The 7,708-nt window shown below is 46.4% G+C and overlaps 1 protein-coding gene across 2 annotated transcripts in view; it reads right to left on the reverse strand.

The window, feature by feature from the left end:
* slc8a2b (solute carrier family 8 member 2b) overlaps positions 1-7,708 on the reverse strand; it is a 143,809-nt gene extending 136,101 nt beyond the window's left edge. For both annotated transcript variants that reach the window (XM_084350050.1, XM_084350049.1), the window contains exon 1: positions 7,602-7,708. The gene's annotated coding sequence lies outside the window, so the exon portion shown is untranslated. The remainder of the gene's footprint in view (positions 1-7,601) is intronic.

A 7,708-nucleotide genomic window follows, 5' to 3' on the forward strand; every position in this document is an offset into this window, starting at 1 on the left:
GAAAACCTGAACTGGGAGGATGAGCGAGGAGCAGCTGGATGAAGATGGATGAAGAAAGCCGAGAGGTGGATGACTCAAGGAAAGGAAGAGAGAAGAGATGAAGGAGCGGTCATAAGATGCCCGACAGACTTCTGGTGTTCGTGTAAACTCCCTGCAGCAGTCTCAGTCCCAGTAACACCAGGCTGTGAGCTTTTAATAGGCAGCACTGAGCCGAACACACTGTGCGCGCACACACACACACACACACACACACACACACACATCTGCTATATCATGTACACACAAACACATGTCACTAACGCTACGTCCCTCAAGCACTCAGATAAACAGGCAGACTGATGGACGAACACTCAGGAGAGAGGTCTGCGACGCTTCCTGGATTCATAATTGTTGCAGCTCTCGACATCTCACGTGTTAAATTACCTTTTAAAAGGTTCCTGGAAAATCTCACAAATACGAAATCTTAATAATGTCAATAAAAATCATCAACACAAAGAGTACTGAGTGTCGTTGTTTGCAGGTTTTGGGGCAGCAGGAGACCTTTTTGTTACCACGAGTGAGCGCAAGAGCTGCAACGATCAGTCAGTTAATACAATCACCAACTTATCTGTTAATTTCAAACATCTAACTGTGAGGATTTGCTGCGTTTCTTCATCATTCATGACAGTAAATGAAAAGTGTTTATGTTTTTACCGTTTGTTGGACACAAGAAGCACTTTGAAGACGTCACTTTGGACGATTTTGAAAATAATCGTGAGTTGCACCCAAAGTGGCCGTGAAGCTGATTGGCTGCACCACATATAGCTCTCTGAATAAATCCACAATGTACCTTCTGATGTAGCCCTGACATACCGACTTCCAATCTTTCTGTGCGCACTGATACAGAAACGTTTCAATGGAAATGTATTCAGGTTGACTGCGGTGACATATGAGTCACTCAAATATCACAACACCCTCAGAAAAATCAACTTTTACAATCAAATGGACACAAAAATAACTACTTACATCGACTTACAATTATTTCCTGGAGACTTACCCAAACCATAACTACAGCTTGCCTCAGCCTAACCCTATTTCAAACTGGGCAGACAGATTTTGTCCCCAGTTGCACCAGATGTCCCCAATTTACTGTCTTAAGTCTGTGTCCCCAAAAGTAGCATAACACAAACACACACAAAGTGGTGAAACCTGCATCTCTGTACAGACTAGAACAAGCTGTAGCCGTGCATACGACACTATAATCCTCATTCATATTGATGAGAGTGAGGTTGCAGGGAGGGAGGAGGGAGGAGGGAGGACGGGGGAGGGAGGGTGAATGAGTGAGGCTACATATATAAATGATAAAGCGGAGAGACAGTGTAGGCGAGAGCGCGACAAATTAATTCAATGAAACACGGCCAGAAGGAGCGAGGACGGTTGGAGGTGAAGTTTAAAGGTGAGGGGAGGAGAGGGCGGAGGTCTGAAGAGGTGGAGCTCCAGCTGGTTGGATGCCCAGAACCAGAAGAGGAGGCTGATACCAGCGGAGACGGGCCTCCGTTACTCTGCTGTTACATAACTGTGAAACCCACTGAAACTCACGGAGACACTCACAGAGCAGCTCAGCTCTGTCCTACCCATAATGCAACACTGTTGTTGTTGAAGTTGACAAGAATATAACACATAAAATCCATTTGTGTGTGTGTGTGTGTGTGTGTGCGTGTGTGTGTGTGTGTGTGTGTGTGTGTGTGGTCTCAAACACATCTGATGTGAAGAGAAGGTGATCTCACACAGCAGAAGTGAGGAGCTGCCTCTCAGCAGGAGGCCACTGCAGCAGTCATTCTCCTCCCAGCACACACACACACACACACACACACACACACACACACACACACACACACACACACACACACACACGCACACACACACACAGTTTATCAATAATACACAGATGCTTCATAAACATGAACCATACGGTGGCTCTCACTGTGAAGCAGCCACAGGAAATGAAAGCAGTGAACTCGTACAGAGTTTGCTGCTGCTACTGACACAGGACGAGTGTTTCTCTCATTGAGGCTGACGAATACGTTTTAATTTTTAGCTTCTGTTGTGTTAATTAGCTTTTACTTTCCACCTCATCCATAGTAACGTACAGTTAATATGAATGTGAGGTAACGTCGTCGAGGTAAATCAGATCGTGGCCTGATGACGATTAAAGACAAACTTCTTAGCAAACAGCTGCTTATTAACTCCTCCGCCAGTTAAGAAGCAACACTTTCACTCACGTAGAGTCAGATATTCAGTCTTTCAGCTCTGTTTCTGGTCTTCACCCGCTCCTGAGGGAACTACCTGGCTCATCAGCTGCTAAACGCTGCACTGTGTTCACCAGCTGGACTCTGATTGTGTCTGTCCAGCCTGTTCTCACTTTCAATGCATCAAATACGCAGTTTGATCGCTGGCCCGGTCCTCCGGTCTGTGATGCTGTAGGTATCTCTCCAGCATCTTTTCTCAAGGCGCCTCCTCTATAGTGTAGAAACCACGTCTCACTGCCTCCCACAAACTTCTCTCCATCAAACCTCCTGCTGCTTCGATACCCAAGTTTTATTGAAGCCATCCTCCTGTACTGCACCACCTGCTATTTCATAACGCTCATCGTCAGCAGTAGAAACAAGCTCCTGAAAACCACGAGCATTTCATCCACTCCTAACCTGCCACCACCCACAGAGCACCGACCGGCCGTCGCTCCACCCTCCGTCCCTCTTTCCCCTCCATGCCCTCGGCTTTAAGGGCTCTAAATACTATGTTTGGATGGAGGTGTGACGATGTGTCTCCACCATCTTTGTCCACATGTTGTCACTTCTGGCTCCAAAGAACCAGATGGAGACGGCTGTAACGCCGAACTTCAGGCTTCAAAACAGAAGTCTGCAAACCGATGGGTGATGTCACATCAGGTTTTGGTGTCAGCATGTATGATCCACATGACAACAAAGGTTCTGTCCGTCTGTCCGTCATGTCTTTGTCTTTTCCTTCATATATCTCCACTCACAGGCACTGAGCTGAGTTTATCTGATCTTTAGCCTTTGTTTTCTGCCCGTCTTCCTGCCTCAAAGTCCGTCTCCTGGATCTTATCAGACATCAGTACCTCGGAGGCTCCGTCCATCTGTCTGTCTGTCTGTCTGTTTACCTGTCTGTCCTAAAGCTAATCTCCCTGTCTTCCTACCCAGCACGATGAAAGGGAGGCCGAGGGATTGGAAAAGATCAGCCTGTTTGCTCATTTATTTGTTTGCTTGTTTGTCGCTCGCCTGTATCTCACAGCTCTCATCCGGCTCTGATCCAAACTCGAGAGAGCGACGCTTCTCACTCCAGCACGGGGTTTACAGTTAACTCTCCGAAGACGAAGCTCCAGACTTCATCTCTCCAAATGTTAAATGTGTGTCTGTCCTGCCAGAAATAAATCAATCCCCTCGTCGCCGTTTATATGAGCCTGAGTCGCACTCTCCTCTCAGACACATGCAGTGTTACCCTGCACCAATCAACCGCATCATTTGTGTAATTAAAAACTGTGAAAAGAGGCTGGAGGTACGGAAACAGCCCTGGATGAATCCCAAGTGAGCAATCAGACGGGGGAGGAGGAGGAGGAGGAGGAGGAAGGATAATGAGTTGTTGGGATGAAGGGTGGGACACAGTGATGGATGCAGATATGGTTCGGGTTATTTGGATCAAGAGGAGAAACACGTTGTGCTTCTTTGGTTTGTTGGACTTTGATGTGTTTTCTGTCCCTAATTAATGTGCAGATCATTTACACCTCCAGTGTGTTTGATCCTTAATGCTTGTTGAGTTTTCGTTGGAGATCCGGGTTTTATTTCTTAAAAGCTTTTCTCACAAGTCTCCAAAACTATTGTTATTAGACTTGTATATAAAGGGTTTTTTTTTCGGTGCCTTCCAAAACATATACAAACACCAAAACATCTTAGTTATGCTCAGTAAACTAGCGTGATCACGGTTTAAAGAAGGTCCAGTTGAATAAAACCAACGTGTTGCTTTGCTATCGTCTGTGATGTCAAGCGAACGGCAACGTCTCAGACTAACTGCTAGTTGTGGTAAACTCGCCCGACTCGGCTCCAACCTGAAGTTATAAGAAAGCATCGAACGTGGATTTTAGATGATGTCAGCTACGTGACGCAGGGTTTTCTACCTGGAGGCTGATTTAAACACTGTGATTGGTTCTAGATGGTCAGCAGTCATCTCAATTATTCAAAAGCCACTTGTTTTAAGGTTTTGAAACGTTACAGCAACGTCACACCGCTGACTGTCTGAGACATAAAGGTTAGGATTCATTAGGTCCTCGACCAGGTAACAAACACTCTGTTTTAGATATCTGAACACATGATTCCTGCTGTTTTCAGTCTGATTGCTTGACCTACTGCACTTATTTTAACCACTACACCGGCACACTGTCTATCTGTATAGATTATGACACAGATTTAAAAATGTCGAATTTCTCTAAAACAACACAAGTGCTGATGTACGAGCAGCACTGTGAAACATTGTGTTTCGTCTCCTCTGATTCACATTCTTGGCCGCTGTTTCTGGACTTCCCACAAATAATTTGTCAGTTGATGCTAATTAATCTTTTTAGTTGTTTTCCTTTGATTGTGCTTGAATTCCTGTATTTTCTGTCAACATCTTTGTTTTTACACGTCCTTCTGCTCGTTACAAAAACACACTGAATGCATCACATCGTCACATCATGTGTTCAGCCGGGAAAGCCTCCATCGGAGCCGGAGCAGCCGGCAGTGCAGAGACGTGGTGGTTGTGCGGGAGCTTTTTCCCAAGTGTGATCTGGTAAATGTGCGATGTGCGAGGTGGGGCGGTGATGAAAGAGCACCACAACACCCACTGGGTACATAGAGGTTAGGAGATGCAGAACACAGGGGAACAGATGCCTCCGTGTGTGTGCGAGAGTCTCAGGATGAGACAATCTGCTAAATGCCTTATAGTTGTGAAATGTAATACAACACAGAGAGAGGAGAAATGTAGAGGATGAAAGGAGAGGAGGGAGGAGGGAGGAGGGAAGATGGGAGGAAGCAAGAGTGAAAGAGGGAGAGCTGTGAGATAATGGAGGAGAGGAAGGAGGAGCGTTAATGAATAATCCATCAGCCAATATAACTATAAAAGCTAGAGCAGCACTTGGATGTTGCTCTGAAGAGGCTGAACGTGTTGGTGGACGTGTTGTGCAAAGAAAGAGCTGTTCAAACAAATAATAAATAACAAAGGACACAAAGTCTCGTCATTAAACTGAGCCGTACCAGAAGAGGAACGCTGCAAAACGACTAAACGTGACTCTAAATGTTCCCTGAGGAACAAATGATGCTGCTGGTGTGGTCTTATCGCACTTTATGGCATTTATATCCCTGTCTTTTTTTATCTAATCATGCAGGATCTCTGGTGTTTCTTGTTCTGCATCTGTATCCTCTAGCCGTTTTCCTTCAAAGAGGGATGGAGGGATGGAGGGAGGCAGGGAGGGGAGACGGGCGGCCTAATAGACAAAGTGATGGATGGAGGAAGGGCAGGGCTGAAGGCTGGTGCAGGAAAAACAAGGGAAGCCCTCGGAAGAAACTGCAGAGACAGAGAGAGAGGAAGGAAAAGCCCAGGGAAGCCCCGCTGCAGCTCCTGCACACAGGAGGAGGATCCCCACCTCTCTCTGCTGCAGCTCCTGTAACCTCATTAAAACTGCTGCCAGACTTCAGACCGAATGCATCAACTGTCCTACATGTATTATAACCCAGAGCTGTGCATCGCTGCGTGTCTCCGAGCAGTCCTGCACCAGGCTCAGAGCTGAAATCATGAATAAAAATGAGACACCTCACAGTCTGTAATAAAACACAGAGCTACTGGAGAATCATCTGTAATATAAACACATGAAAGTGGCCGTTCTGTGTCTTCTGCCTTGTTGAGCACAAGTATGCAAAAAAAAAAAAAAAAAGTAATCCGTCGTTAAATCGATTTGGGCGCACAGTTACGCAACATTAATGATTTCTGTCTGCACCCTCAGAAGTCGCTCGGTCCCTTAAAACGCTCGAATTTAACATTGAGTCTGGTGGGAGACGGAGGGGCGGAGGTGTCCCCGGAGTGAGATGTGGCCGGGCGGCGTTAAACAGCAGCCCGACCCGAGCAGAAGCCCGGACCGGACACATCTCCCCACTGCGTCAAGGTTCACACATACAGACACGAGGGAACCGGAAGTTGAGCGGGGTGGATTTCAAGATAAAAGCGGAGAAGATTTTTGAATGAAAACCGAACAAACCTTTGACTGATGATGTGGGAACCTATCCTTCCTCTCCGCATGTCTGTACACGAGTACTCTGATGTAAATAATATGCTTACACCTCTTGCAGTATTACTTTTTTATTTATTTTCTCCTTTTTTGGGTCTGTTTATTTTTAATCAGACTCTTCAGTTAATTGTTTGACAGTATTGCTGTTAATGATAATGCTATTTATTGTACGGATGAAATAAATAGAAAAAGTGTCAAAAATATGTTTTTTTTCAGGGTCGATACAGATACCGATTATTATCAATCAAGGAGATCGACAACCGATATTGTAACAGAGATTTATTTACAGTAAAAATGAAAAATCTTGGTCTTAAAATTTAGGATATCCAGTGAGGAAAGTGCCATTTACGTGACTACTATGCGAAAGTACAATGTAGTTGGTTACTTTACAGATACAGATTATTCAGTGTTGGTTATGACTTGGACGTGCTTTATTTTGAAATCTGAAGCGGAAGTCGTCAGTTTCTTTGCGCTGACTTGACGCCGCTCTCCGGCGCACAGACGCAGTGTCACCAGAGATTTACTAACGTTACAACCTGACGCTGTTTGACCCATGAACCAACAGCTACACACACACACACACACACACACACACACACCAGGAAACATCTCTGCAGATTAAATCACGTCTGAAATGTGTTTTATATGAATATCAGAGTCAGAATATGTGATGAACTTCCTCTCTGCAGTAATAAAGACACTTCCAGCTCAAACGTTACTGTTGTTGATCCTTGAACACAACACCTCCTCCTCCTCCTCCTGCTCCCTGCGCTCCCCGGCGGAGCGGACTCCCTCTGGGGCCGTTCAGGGCAGCAGCGCTCATTAAACCGGGAGGCACTCCGGATGAAAGCTTAATGCAGTCTGCGTGCATCCCTCCAAACCCCCGCAACATCCTTAGCATTTCACTCACGCGCCCAAACTTTAGGCGAATATAGGACACGGCGATGCTCCAGGGGCGGACCGGCCAACGTGATCCTCGTTATGTCGAGCGCGACTTCTTAATACATCAACATTATCCCGCTCACTATGACAACCGGCTGTCAGAGCTGGTAGACACACACACATCGGTCCACTCCCATGGACACACACTCTCGTCAATAGTCTCGTTTTTTTGGCACCACGGCGCAGCTCCATGGTCCCCGGCCACGACCAGCGGCCAGGTGCCCGCATGGGGCGATGCAAGCGCACATGAGCAAGTGCGCGCACCAAACACGCACACAAACAAGCAAATAAACAAATAGACAAACAAACAAACAAACGGGTGAACCGTGAAGGGAACGAGTCTTACCTTGTGCTCTAGTGCCAGCCCACACTCGAAGCGATGCGCATAGTATCTGATGTTGGAGTGAAAGTGTCCTCGCTGCTGCTGCCGCTCCGTCCCCGCTCCGCTCTCTC

The sequence above is a fragment of the Pagrus pagrus genome (assembly GCF_965226575.1).
Source record: "Pagrus pagrus genome assembly, chromosome: 4".
Lineage (NCBI taxonomy): Eukaryota > Metazoa > Chordata > Actinopteri > Spariformes > Sparidae > Pagrus > Pagrus pagrus.